At 34.0% G+C, this 14,969-nt stretch overlaps 1 protein-coding gene across 2 annotated transcripts in view; it reads left to right on the forward strand.

The window, feature by feature from the left end:
- LOC142318976 (protein GDAP2 homolog) overlaps positions 1-14,969 on the forward strand; it is a 322,594-nt gene that overhangs the window by 147,418 nt on the left and 160,207 nt on the right. The gene's annotated exons all lie outside the window — the stretch shown is intronic.

The raw sequence follows: 14,969 nt of genomic DNA on the forward strand, positions 1-14,969 counted from the left end.
AAGGGAAGGACAATTTGAAAAAAATTAATAACAAAAGTTTTCGAGTTACTGAGGTTTGAATTGTGTGTTTTTGACCTGGATTCTACGAGGTCTGTAAAAAAGTAATCAGACTAGTTTTTTTTGACAGCTAAAGTGGCAACACTGTAAAGTTACTAATAAACATATGGTTATATGAACAGCTGATTTATATTAGGTATTAATATTTTTAGTCTATTGTTGCCACGAGAAACGTAAACAAACTTTTCGTGAAATTAGTTTTTGTTGTGCGTTACAAAAACGAGTGATACTAATTATGAGCACCGTTGTTCAATCAAGTTTTGCGTTAAACTCGGTGAGAATGTTACTGAAACCTTTCAAAACTGAAAAGGGCGTATGGAGATGACACTCTGTCGCGAGCCCAAGTTTTTAGGTAGTTTAAAGTATTTTCAGATGGCCGGGAATCGGTTGTGGACGATCCACGCTCTGGAAGACCGTTAACGTCAAAAAGTGACAACAATGTGGAGCGAATCAGAGAGTTGATACGGAACGATCGGCGATTAATTGTCAGAATAATTGCAGGTCAATTGAATTTGAACCGTACCACAGTCCATCAAATTCTGACAAACAAATTGGACATGAACAAAGTTTGTGCAAAATTGGTCCCAAAAATCTCACTGTTGAACAGAAAAACAACAGGGTGGAAGTGTGGCGCGATCTTTTAGGGCGAATTGAAACTGATCCTGATTTTCTAAAAAATGTTATTACTGATGATGAATCTTGGATATTTCAGTACGACCCAGAAACAAAACGCCAGAGCATGGAGTACCACACTTAAAACTCACCACGTCCCAAAAAAAGTAAAAGTGAGCAAATCAAAAATCGAAATTTGTTTCTTCGATAGTAATGTCATTGTCCATAAGGAAGTTTTGCCTACAGTACGTACTGTAAATCAATATGTTTACCGAGAAATTCTTGAAAGACTGCGGAAAAGAGTTGCCCGCGTGAGACCAGCCATCGAAGACAACTGTATGCTGCATTATGACAATGCACCTTGTCACACTGCACTCTCAATTAATGAGTTTTTAGCAAACCAAAAGCTATGTTATTCACCTGACTTGAGTCCGTGCGACTATTTCCTATTCCCGACTTTAAAGAAACAACTAAAATGACACTGTTTAGGAACAGTAGAAAACAGAAAAAAAAATGTAACCGGCCATCTGAAGGATGTTACTGTTTCCGAGTTCCAACACTGCTATGAAGAGTTGGAAAACCGTTTGAAGCGTTGCATGGCTTCCCAACGGAACTATTTCAAAGGTGTTTGAGTCTATGTATGTATAAGTGGAATATACAGAGAATTGGAATACAAACTATTTTCTTTGACTACGAATTTACAAGCAGTGAAATAAAATGATTTAGATAAAACAAAAAACTGAGCTTAGAAAATTAAATTGTTATTTAGACGTGGCGCCATGCTTGTCGGAAGCTGTTCTTTGCATTTTTCTTGCACAAAGGCGGTTATTCTTTTCAACGAAAACATTTTTACGATCATTTTGTAAGTCATTTTTGATCAGTTTTAGTGCGACAACAGTTGAAAACTCAGTAGGTAAACGTTTAGTGCCAGATTGATTGAAAAAAGATACTGCGTTCATTAATTGTTGTAGAAAAGTTACGTGTTCGTTATTACTTGCGAAAAAAGAGCGTGGAAATCGTGATACAGGCAGAAAATTTCATGTAGCAGAGACCTGCATCCGCGATTGGCGAAAAAAATAAAATGAAATTCTCGTAGCCAATAAAAACAAAGCATTTCGGCGGAAAATCTCGAAATGTCCGGAAATAGAAGAAAATCTTGCAGCGAAAATACGGAATGTACGTCGGTTTGGATTCGCGATTTCTACGGAAATGTGTTAGATGAAAACCCTGGAAATCGCAGATGAGTTAAATATCGATAGGGATGAATTTAAAGCTAATCTTAACCGGGTACGCCGATTTCTTTCCCGACATAGTTTTCCTGTTCGAAGAAGGACGACAGTAGCACTACGGCAATCAGAAGCGTACGAAGATAAACCGACAGAGTTTCAAAGGTATGTCGTAAATTTACGAAAAATACACGGATATTCCCTTGATGGAATTGGAATGCGGACCAGACACCGGTGATTTTCGAAATGCCATCGATATCGAAAATCGAAAGTGTAGGTACAAAGAGTGTTCAGGTAATACCTGCCCGTTATGAAAAACAACTCTGCTCGGAAATGCTGAAATATTCTTGGACGGGAAAGATTACCCTCGTGTATAATTTTTTAAAGAAAACATCAAAACGTGAAAAATTTTCACCCGGTATTGTAGTATGAGCGCAAGAAAAGAGATGAAAGTATTGGACCGGATTAAATGCGTCTGGGGAGTGTCGATCGGGCGCTTCATTACGAAAACCTTCCGTATTTGTATAGGATAGTTTTAGAAGTTTTTACGACCTGCATGATGTAAAGCGAAGAACGGTTGCTGGAAATTGCGATCAGGTTATTACTGCTTGTAGAATGACATCTATTTTTCAACATCTGGATGTCTACCAAACTTAAAACTAAACATTTAAAACCAAACTCCGTAAACACTACACAAAACGGTTGCTAACACGTCACATGAACTACGTCATCTGGTATAATTAAGAAGCCTCTTTGATTCAGATTTGTGAGCAGATTATTACGGCTCGGTTAGAACTGCCGCTCGATTCGATTAAAAGATCGTTCAAAAATGGATTTATTGATAAAAGTGAGAACAATTATTTGTAGTTAAGTGATTATGAACGAAGATAATTGCAATTCTGTTCAACCCACCGGGTTGGTCTAGTGGTGAACGCGTCTTCCCAAATCAGCTGATTTGGAAGTCAAGTGTTCCAGCTTTTAAGTCCTGGTAAACTCAGTTATTTTTACACGGATTTGAATACTATATCGTGGATACCGGTGTTCTTTGGTGGTTGGGTTTCAATTAACCACACATCCCGGGAGTGGTCGAACTGAGATTCTGTACAAGACTACATACATATCATCCTCTGAAGTATTATCTGAAAGGTAATTACCGGAGGCTAAACAGAAAAAAGAAAGAATTGCAATTCTATGGATGAAGGAAACTCGCGCATTGATAACAGTAATTAAGGTGAATATTTACTATAATTTCTCTGCTTTTATTTAAATATTTACTCTGTAGACTAATTTACTGACATTATCCAAATAATAAATACTGTAATACGTTCTATGGTGACCATTCTATGGTGATTTTGTTAGTAAAATGAAAAAGGTAGCAATTTTTTTTTACTTTTTTTTTACTTTGGGTGCGCGTGGTATGTAGATGTTTACGGTATGTTTCAATTCAGCGGGTTTTTCATGTTAAATAATAATCGGTTGTTATTTAAGTATGTGGTTTGAAATGGTATAAACGTGCAATCAAATAAAGCAAATTGATTTCGTAATAATGTTTTTTATTGTATGTATGGTTGTGACGTATTCCTTTAATCTTGTTTTACATTTCTCCTTATTCTACTTATACGAAAGAAAATAAAACGAATTACCGATCTCTAGTTGCCATTATTTAATACCCTTTTCTTAGTTGTATTTACACTATACATTATTTATATTTATCTCATACCTATAGAAGTGGAAATGTTTGTTACGTTATTTCACGTTACGGTTCATTTATTTGTTTACAGTGGAAAGATCGATACGACCATTCAAAGCTGACGTAATTAATGTACGCAGATTGTTTAATATGAGTAAAATCGTAACCAAGTTCTTTCTGCTTCTTGTTGCGTAGTATCTCCCGTTGCTACCTTATTGCCGCAAGGATTTCAGAATTTTATTTTATTGCCGCCATTTCAGAACTTAACTGGTAGAATTACTCTACTGGTAGAATTGAAAATTTTCCTTCCTGTTTATAAACGAAAAAGTTTTTTAACGCTTTATGTATATGTTTTTAAACCGGTTCCATCATTTGTTTTTTTTATTAATTTAAAACGATCCAGAGTTACGGGGTAAACCTATAACGTGATATTATGTTACCGGTTTTTTAGGAGATGACCAATATTTAAACTTTTTGAAACCAGTAATAAAAACAATTTTCCTATTGGATTTTCTTTTTTATTAAGAATTTTTATTTTAAACCGGTGCAGGCACTTCGTCAGCGATTAATTCTTCATTTACCACCGATCACTGGAATATAAATAAAAATAAATATCTCCTACCTAAAATTGAAAACAGAAAATAAACTTGTTCACCCGTCTAAAAAGGGTGATTTTACTAATCTTCTAAGTTCTATTTTTAACAAGTCTAAGGTATACGCGATTTTGTTAGATTTTTAACCGTTCGGTCGAAGCATTTGGAATTTTTCAGTGTTCAGGCAATGTTACGGCGCATTATCCATACTATGACGGATCCTTCAGCATCAATTTCGACGCCTTTTTTTAAACCGCTGCATAAAATTTTCACCATTCATTTCATCGTGATACTCTAGGGAAGATCTGGATTCAAATACCCGTAAACCACCGTTCAGAAACCTATTTTCACTTCCTACGTGCATTACTATTAATCGTTTGCCTTTTCTATCCGGGATTTTCACCCCGGTCGACAAATTTTTCATAAAAGTGTATTTTGCGCTCGTTATTTCTTTCTCCACCCTTACCTTTTCCTTTACATGTCCCGCATTAACGCAAGTAGTTTCATCTAGATAATATTTTGTTATACCTTCTTCACCTGATCGCTTAATTTCTGTTAATAATTCCCTACGCCATGAAATAATATTTTCGCGTTCAGTCAATAAAGAGTTATATTTTCTGGACGTGAAGACAAAACTCACTGATTTTGACACGATGTAATGTGCGTCTAGAAAATTTCGGCAGTTCTGAATCTGTATTCACGGCAGTAATATTTTTTTCAAGTTAGGAAGCACGTTATTAAAATAAAACGAATGAAATTTTTTTCTGATAGCGGTTTTAGTAAAATCGTCTAACTTTTCAATCATTTTCACTTGTTTTCGAATCTTTTCAGGGCTTGTTTACCATCAATTTTGTGTTTATTATTTTAAAAATTGTTCTTACGCAAACGTCTGTTGCGCTACTTGCTTTTCGAGCAATGTCTGACTGCAATTTCAGGGTTATCTTGTTTTATATATATATAAATACACACGTTGCTGATAATTTTTTTCGAAGCTACTGAAGGGTATTCCCGGTTCATGTTTCACGACAGAATCACTCATTGTTAAATCTCGATTGCAGGGTAAATTAAAATTAATGAAAATAATAGTGAATAAAGCTGTTATAAAAATGAACTATGCAACAGTATCGCACCGTATGGAGAAACACGGTAACCCAGACTGAAATGTTTTCTTTCTCTGAACTAAATAATGGTGTCAACAACTACAAACTATGTTATCGTTATTAAACATAAATAACAAACTCACCAAAATTTTTAATTGCTTATCAACGGCATGCCACGGCGCCAGACAAATTGATACCTTACGGTACAATATACGGGTATACAAGATTTTATTTATGTTTTGTCCCATAAGTGAAAATGGGTGAATCTAATATCATTTTTCGCAGCTTGCTGTTTGCCTGCACAGTGGAAAGAGACGCTGCTGGTCTTAATCCCTAAGAAAGCTGTAACTGAATATGGTAGCGTTGCCTATTGTCCTATTTCGCTGTTAAACACGATTGCCAAAAGCTAATGGAACGGCTAATAGTCGACAGGCTTTAGAAGGAGGTGGAGGAATCGGGAGGCATCACCCCTAAGCAGTATGGTTTTGTTAGGGGGAGATCGACTACGGATGCTATTAGGTGTGGGCGAAAGATCAGGCAGCGGGCACCTGGCGTCGACGGAGGATCCCGTTACTGGTCCTTCTAGATGTCAGGAATGCCTTTGGAAGCATTCCGTGGCCATCGATCATGGCTTCGTTGCGTCCACGCGGAGTTAGTGGATATATATTGAGTATTATCAATTGCTATCTGCATGAGAGGAAGGTGACGACTCTGACTGAGGATGGAGAGATCTCCTTTGATACGTTTGGTGGGGTTTCGCAGGGGTCGGTCTTGGGCCCGCTCTTGTGGAATCTTGCCTTCGACGGGCTGTTGCGTCTTGAATTTGATGGAGACGTCGAACTGGTTGCCTGTACCGACGACCTGGCCCTCCTGGTCGCCGGCTGTATTGAAGCAGAGGTTGAGGATACGGTGAATGCCGCTGTGCAAAAAGTGAGTGAGTGTTTACATTTGAGAGGTCTTAGTTTGGCCCCCCATAAGTCCAATGCCGTCGCACTCGCTGGGAGGAGGCGATTACGAGAGATGAGAATAACTATTGGAGATGATGATGTTAACACGACGGGGTGCGCTAAATACCTCGGAGTGTAGATCGAGAAAAATCGGCTCTTCAACACACATCTGGTGAGAACATCCGAGCGTGCTGAGTGTTGTTGCCAAGTTAGGTTAACTTATGGGAAGCCATAAAGGACCGCGGGCGTCCAAGAGGCGACTTATCCTGCAGGTGGCTTTATCCACAATTTTCTATGCGATCCCTGCCTGGATGGATGCATTTACGTTGATAGGCTGTCGTCTATTCAGCGGCGAATTGCCATCAAACTTATTGCGGCATACAGGACTGTTTCCCGTAACGCTGCTGAAGTGATTTCGGGCATCCCTCCTGTTCTCCTGAGGGCTCAAATGCTGTACAGGGTGTATAACGGAATACCTAAAGTTGAGGCTAGACAAATCCTTTTGAGAGATTGGCAGGAAGTCTGGAATGCTATGGACGCATTAAACATAACATTGATCTGTGGGTTCAGCGTGGCTTTGGGGAGGTGGGATTCTACCTCTCCCAGCTGCTAAACGGGAATGGGGAGTTTGAGGGGTACCTGTGCCAGTTTGGTAAACGCGCTACCTCTGCTTGTAGATACTGCTAGTCACAGGCCACACCGGAGCACACCATGTACCACTGTTGTAGGTGGGACGGTGTTCGACAGGAGGGGTGGGTTTGACCTGGCTTACTCCAGAGAGGACTGTGGGTTATATGCTTTCCAGTAGGCAGGCCTGGGGAAATGTGGAGAAGCTAGCTACTAGAATAGTGAAGACAAAATCCCGTGACGGTTGGTATCTCGATCGTGTGTAACCATGCGTGTGTTTAGTTAGGGAGGGAAGCCTCGATCTGGAGAGGACGGTTCGCCGAGGTGGTCCGTTCTTGATGAGGGATCGGGGACCCCTTGTGGAAGTTTTTTGTATAATGACCACTGGATAGCGCCATATAGGAACACCGCTAAAAACACACAGTGCACAGTAAGTGGGGTACTCTAATGGGTTGTTAATAGTATTGGCTTACTAATATAATACAAAATAAAGATCCGACCGTCATCCCGACCTGCCATGCCGGACAAACTGCCGGTAGGTGGGAAGGGCTGTTAGAGCAGAAAGGACACCCCCTACGCTGTTCTATGCTTAATTGCGGGTCCGGCGTAGGAAAGTAAGAGGAAAAAAATAAATGTTTACACTGAATTCAGATATGGTTTCAGAATTAGTCTATCGTGTAAGGAATTTTAGAAACAACTATTTTAATTTTACAATACGTCATTAAAATGCATTCTTAGTATAACATAATCTTATTTAAAAAGTAGTACTGTGATTTTCTACGATATTTTGCGTTATGAACATCTCTTTAGGGTCCAGCAATAGTCAGCTAGCATGCTCGGACTCAACTTGCCCTGTTATTGCTTTTCCATATCCGAAATATTTTCATAGTTTTCATAACGTATATAACTGAAAAGGGTGTAACTTGAGAACTAAGGGCGTGAGAAAGATTCTGTTAACGTTTTGATTTCAAGGGGAAAAATATTTATAGAAACCACTTCTACTTGGTTTGGGACAAAATTTGTGTACCAGTGAATTATTATACGCATAAAACATTATTGTACTTCCACGTGGGAGTGACAGAATAATTCACCCTAACTACCGAGATATAACTCAAACGTGCTGAATTCATATTTGCTGCACCGTTTCGTGACACAAGGATTAATTATAATTGTTTTGTCTGGGAGCATCGATATTCATTATACTCGGTCCCTGTGACGACCAGAATAAAAGTGTCATTCCCTTAGGTGAATATAATTTGCATTTCGTTCGGCTTAGCATGCCGATACAGCATATTGTGTACCCGATTCGGTGATAATGTATATTCAAACGCGAAGATTGGTTGGAACAGTAAAAAACTTAATAAAAGTTTATAGAGCTGCTATTTCGTAAGATGGAATTGTTGACAGACTTGTAAACCGCTTTATCTCCTCCAATCGGCGTGTGTTACGGGGGCTCGTTATGTATGCATCCCACTTTCGGAAGTGGACGGTGTCCCATGTCAAATCGCCTTAAACCTTTTGATTATTGTGCCTTATAAAGAACAAAAGAACAAAAACGACATAAAAATATCATCTTTGTTCTTTTGTTCAAAACGGGAATAGTCAAAAATGACTATTACCGTTTTGTAAACCCGATGCGTGTAAAAGTAAGCTCTTTGTCGCTGTCGTATGTCGCGTTCAAACTGCAATTGTGTTTTAAATATTACTCACTTTAGATTACTTTAAGATGTTAATCATTTGGCAGAAACATGTATGGAATGCAAATAACTAACAAATGCTTGATTAAAATATTAACAAATTAATAATGTATGTTGAAAAGAAATAAACCTATATATATATATATATATATACAACCTATCTTATATGTTTATTTCTTATAAACCTATATATATATTCAGAATGAAATATATGTGAAGATTATTGAAAATTTGTGAGCAGTTGTGGACGGTTAATGTTCTGCTGTAATTTATCATATTCAAACAATATATCAAAACTCTATACGCATTCCGTAACAACTAACCCGTTTATTTACTCAAAAATGTTTGTAGCATCCTACTATGTTTATAATATTTATATTACGTTGTTACTTAATATAAATTTTCCCAAATTTAAATTCTTTACAAAATTTTATTTGTTTTACCGGAGTTATTGTACATTAAGTTTAAACAATTGTGTTTTTGCCACACCAGTTCTTTGTGTTTTACAGTAATTTTCCTAAAAATTACTTTAAAGGTTTGGGACCTGTTTTATTATTCAGCTTTTTAGGTCAAAACCTCATCAGATTTACTTCTTAATCTAAGTTCTTTCAGTTTGGCTTCATTTTACCCTTGAGGCAGAAATTTGGACGGAATAATTCGTTAAACAAAGCATTTTCCGATCCATGTTTGTATGAATTTTTCTTTATTTTCATTTGTACTTGTTCTACAAATTTTATTTTATGTATATTTTGTATGTGTGCGCGTGCGCGGACAGGTGTATTTCGAAGAAGCGGAAAGAATTTACGGATATGTTCTAGAAGTAGAAGTTAATAAAAATATATACATATATTTATCTTTGATATACAGGTTTTTAAATAAAGGTATAAGTGAACTGTACCTTCTTTTTGATTTAACCTTGTGATTGTAAACAACCTTTTGCGAACATTTTTCATTATCTTGACAATTGTGTTTATTTGTATTTCACACACACTCAGTCATTCAATTGTTATACATTTTACATTTGTTTGTTTTATGTCATTTTCATTATGATTACTCTAGCGTAAAAATGTCACATAAATGTTTGACGGATTTATATAAAGTACAAGTTAAAATGTTGTACTCGTGATTTTGTATGTAGGCTCATAAGGATTGATGTGTAGTTTTGCAGGTTGAAGAATATATTTTTTAATAAGTAAGTGAACTTTTGCATTCAGCCTAACGATTTAGTTGCGCGTGTTGTTCGTATTTATGAATTTTTGATAGATGTCGAGCGTGGCAGTAAAAGCTCGTACAAAGTGTACCGTGTGTGAGGGCTCATTTCTACCGGAAATCCGGCTCATAACATAGTTCATCCCGAAAATGATTAATCTGCCGACATAATTTAAGATCAAAAGTGAAGTTCACATATTTTCCGAGCTTTTACAACATCTTGCATCATTGTTAAGCGCTTGATTACAGGTTATCAGAACTGTATCTCAATTCACAAAATTGCATTTTGTATAGTATATATATTGTATACGACACCGTTACTTATTGGAAATTTTCTTTAGAATGACTAGCAGCTTTAGTACATCGGTCTCTGTTGTTAAAATTATCTTATCGCTACAGATTACACGGTAATTTTTTTACCTGAACACATGTAATTTCTGTTTCACCTATTTTAAACAGCTAGTATGACCAGGTTACTGCTCACTTTATATGTCTAAACAATATCTGTTTAAATTGGGACCGTGCATGATTCATTATCTGAAATATTGTTTATACATAATATTTTTTTATGAACCGATTACTTTAGATAATCGATGCTCAGATGCGATCAAATAAAATGATTACTCCAAAAAAAAAAAAAAAAATAGGTTTGTAATGTGATTAGAAAACCTATTTGGTAATAAATAAATTTTGCAAATACCCATAATTAATGCTAGAAGGTAATATACTTGGCATAATTACATAATACATAATTACTTGGACAAATTATGTAGTAATTGTTTCACACCAAATTTGAATCTATTACTTTGCCTGCCCCACCTACCTCATTTAGGTATTTAGAAGATCATTTATTTGTCTGCAGTTTGGATGATTTTTCCACAGATTGCTTTCTGAACTGTCATAACACAACCTTATAATATCCTGGAGTCATGAATTTTGGTAGTACTTAAATATTATAGTGGTGGTTATTTTCAGGCTTTATTGTACAATCGTAGCCTGTTTCATTATTGTGCTTTCATAGGATACTGAAGAATCAAACAGCCAAAGTATTTTTTTTTAAAACTGAACTCGTCCCAAAGTTAATTGTGTTATAAGACTGACTTAAGAATTGTCTTGTATGATTAATATACCTAAAATCATAATTGGGTTAATAGTAACATATTATAAAGTTGCCGTAGGTTTAAAAATAGAAGGCAGATTTGTAGACTGGGTTTGATTGTCTTTTTGTAATATACTTTTACAGCCAAATTTTAGCACATATAGAATTTCAGTCCTGATTTGATCTATCTCTGGCATTAATCAGTCCTGACACAAATCACACAATCTTATGAATTCACAAGATTATGCATCGCAAGATAAGTTATTATGTTAGAATTAAGTTTACTTTTGTCCCCCAGGATACTAGAAAATTGTTTTTAAAATGTAATTGACATTGTTTACACTTTTTTCAATTTACTTTCAATTTCCTTTTTAATTTTGTATAGTGAAAATATGAATGCACTATTAGAATCTTTATTCTAATGTCATGAGGCCTATCAGGATATTGTTGTTTGTTCATATGTCCAGTGCTTGCAAAATAATTCCTGTATGGATTATCATAAAATTGTGTATACTATATTATTTATCATCTCATTAGTGTTTTCACAGAGTTTGAAAATGAACTCCATTGTAATATACTGATTTAGTTTGAATCTATTAATAAATGCTTCACTTTTTATTTCCCTTTCATGTGAAGAAGTCATAGGTGCACTTTACACAGGCAGTCTTAGATAACAAAATTCACTTCATGATAAATGTCATTAATTTCACTTTACCCTTTTTTACAAATTGTCATTACCAATTAAAAAGGGCTAGTTGAAATACCATAACTATGATCATTAATTAATGTTTCTGTACATGTTTTTTATTTTGTTTTAAACAGTATTATATTTTATTTGAATAAATTTTTGATGAATTCCTAAGTCCATTTTTGCTTTTATTGGCTTTCAGCTTGAGAAAGTTTTTTAATAAATAATTAGAAGTCTAATAAAGTCTTTAGGGTCAAGTCTTTTATTTCATTTTGTATGAACTGAAGTAAAGGCATTTGATGTAATAGTTAAATATTTTTTACAATTTTTATGCTGATCAATACAGATATATTTCTGTGTTCCTTTTATAACATTATTTATCATGAAAATGTTTATTCCTTATGTTTGTATGAGTGTATCAGTAAGTATTTTATCTTTCCACAGTTACTAACTTCTGGGTTGGTACTTGAATGTGGAAGTTTATAGTGTATTCCGATTGCCTTTTGTACTACATTACTGTTTTCTATTATTCTCTGATTTTGTTGTTTTGATATATTGAGAAATTATTGTTATAAAATTGTACAAATATTATGTTAAATAATTCACTTTGACAAATTTGAATATTCTTTATTGTCACTGGTCGGTCAATTATATTTTAAGCAGTGTGTATGAATCTACTTGCTTGGTTTTATAACATTTTTATGTAATTTGTGTTAGAATAATTTTAAAACCGATTTTGAGAAAGGCTTTGGTAAGCATCTCCAATTTCATTTGTTATTTTTGTTTCATGTGAATGGCATGTTTAAAGATAATATGCTAAATATGAAACCGAAAGCAAATCAATGGCAGTGGAAGGTCCCATCAGATTGAGTAAGGTTAAACTATTTGTCTTTATATTTTTTCACATTTTTATTTATTTTTTGTTACTCATTTTGTATAACTGTCCTCGGAAATTAAATATGCGTATATGATTTGATTTAATTCGTTGCATTGGTCAACTTAAAAGTTAGTTGTGAAGTTGTATTAAACTTATTAGTAATTTATATTGTAATAATAAATTTTGAAGGCTCCATAGAGTATGTTAGTATGTAGTTTTGAACCTTACTTATGGACTTCATTGTTTCTGCTAAAATTGACAAAAATTATTGTTTCCATTTTTCTAAAATAAATTATATTAATTATCGTCCTAAAGATATAATTGCTGTATTTTTTTAAAATCATAATCTCAATGAATCTTAAGAATTTATTTTAGTTCTTTTGTGTTAACAATCAGATTTTCTTTGTACTGACTGAACTGTTTGTGATTTTGGATTTTTTATTTTAATTGTCTTTTGAAAGTAACTTAATTATTTACACTTGGTTGATTCACCTATATAATGTAGTTAGTATTAATGTTAATATTGGTTGTCCAAGTTAATATTAAAATTTAAAAAAGGTTAAAAAAATAGAAATTTAAAAAATAGGTTAATGTTAAAAAAACACTGAAAATATTTAGTAATTAATCTAAGTAAAAAATAATAGTAATAAAAATTCTGAATTCTTGTCCATTTAAGATTTTCATTATTTTTTCTTCACAATTTTGCTTTTGGAAGAAAGTTTGAAATTTTCAATATTGTGTGGTAGAAATTTTTTTTTAAATTAAAAAAAGCAAACCTTGGGAAAACGTTTTCTTCCTCAGCAAATGTGCTAGAGAGGTCAAGCAACAAGCAAGTTGATTATCTTAAAAAAAATAAGGATTTTTTATTTTATTTCACATTAAGCACTTCTCATTATATTTTAAGCACTGCTTTAGAATAGTGATTCAAGTCATTGGAAATATGTAGCAGTATTAAATATACATCTGTAAATACCTGTATACACATTTAGAACTTCAATATGCTGTCCCTTTTTATTATTGTTGTATTATATTATCTTTGTTATTGTTAAAATGTATTCTTTTTAAAATCTATTTATAGTTTGTTACTTGTTTCAATGAAAAACATAGTCTTCAACTTTTTTATATCTTTTATGAAACTTGAATATATCCTCTAAATAAAAAACATGCATTTAAAGAAACCATACGTTTATTTAAAAACCAATCGCATTCAGTAATTGTAAAAATTAAGCATTGGTGCCATATGAATGTAGTATTTGTCAACTTAAAAGATAATCCAGTCCTGCTTTTTTCTCATTAAATTTTAATATGTTCATTGTGATATAATAATAATTAATTTAAATGGGACTAAGAGAATTTACTCTGGAGATGTAATTATCCTAGATTTGAATTTGTAAACTTTCAGACCAATTTTTTTATAAAAATTTTTTTTTTTAATTTTCTGGTTCACAATATTTTGAATTTATTTCCAGATAATAGTGCCTGCGCTTTATGTAATAAATACACAGATGTTGTAAAGATAAAATATCTTCTGATCGGGTCCCATGCTATATTAAAAAAAAAACCATATATGCTATACGGTTAAAAAACTGGAAATTTTAAGAGCGCTTTGATTAGTATTGAAATTCAACCTGATGAATCAGCAGCTGCAATGCAAGTACTTTGAAGCAGCCTAATGATTACAAGCACAAGGGAATCAGGGTGTAATGACATATATGCCTGTTCTTGCAATAGACTAAGTACTAATAAAAAAACTTGAAACATTACTATTCCTTTAAAAAAGAAAAAAACATGCTGTTGAATATTTGAAGTATGGATTTTCATTCACAATAGATGAAGTCTGTCTGAACTCTGTATATTGCTAAAAATTGACATCTCCTTGTATCAAAGAAGTTGTCTAATATATGTTCAGTGAAAACTGTCTGAAAAATTTAACAGTATTCCCTTCTCAAACAATACAGTTTCCCAGGAAATTATGTTCTGATAAAATTGATACAAATAAATGAATAAATCACTGGATGTATTTATTATCAGTATAGCTGGATGAAAACACTGATGTTTCCAGTCTGTCAATTTTGCTTGTTATTGTAAGAAGATATTTAAATGATAACATAGTTGAAAATATATTTTACTTGCTATCTTCACTGAAAGATATATAGGCTAGGACATATTTAATGCCATTAATTGTTATTTCTATGAAAAAGAAATTGATCAGGCCGGTAGCTGTGATGTTTGTATGAATAATGGAAAATCTATGTTAGGCTGTTATACAGGTTTACACAATTGTATCAGAGAAGTCACTCCCCACATAGCTTGGAGTCATTGCTTTACTGTGTTCACAAAGCCTAGCGTCCAAACCCCAACCAGAATCATTGAAGGAAATCCTCAGTCAGTTGATCTGTCAAAGTTATTAAATTTATTAAGGTCAATTGAACACACTCCATATTATTTAAATCTCTGTGAAGAGATGAACAGTGTCTGCATTACATTATTTTTACACACAGAAGCAAGGTGGTTTTCATGAAGGAAGTAATTACAAGATTATTTCAA

This window comes from Lycorma delicatula, chromosome 1 (assembly GCF_047948215.1).
Source record: "Lycorma delicatula isolate Av1 chromosome 1, ASM4794821v1, whole genome shotgun sequence".
Classification (NCBI taxonomy): domain Eukaryota; kingdom Metazoa; phylum Arthropoda; class Insecta; order Hemiptera; family Fulgoridae; genus Lycorma; species Lycorma delicatula.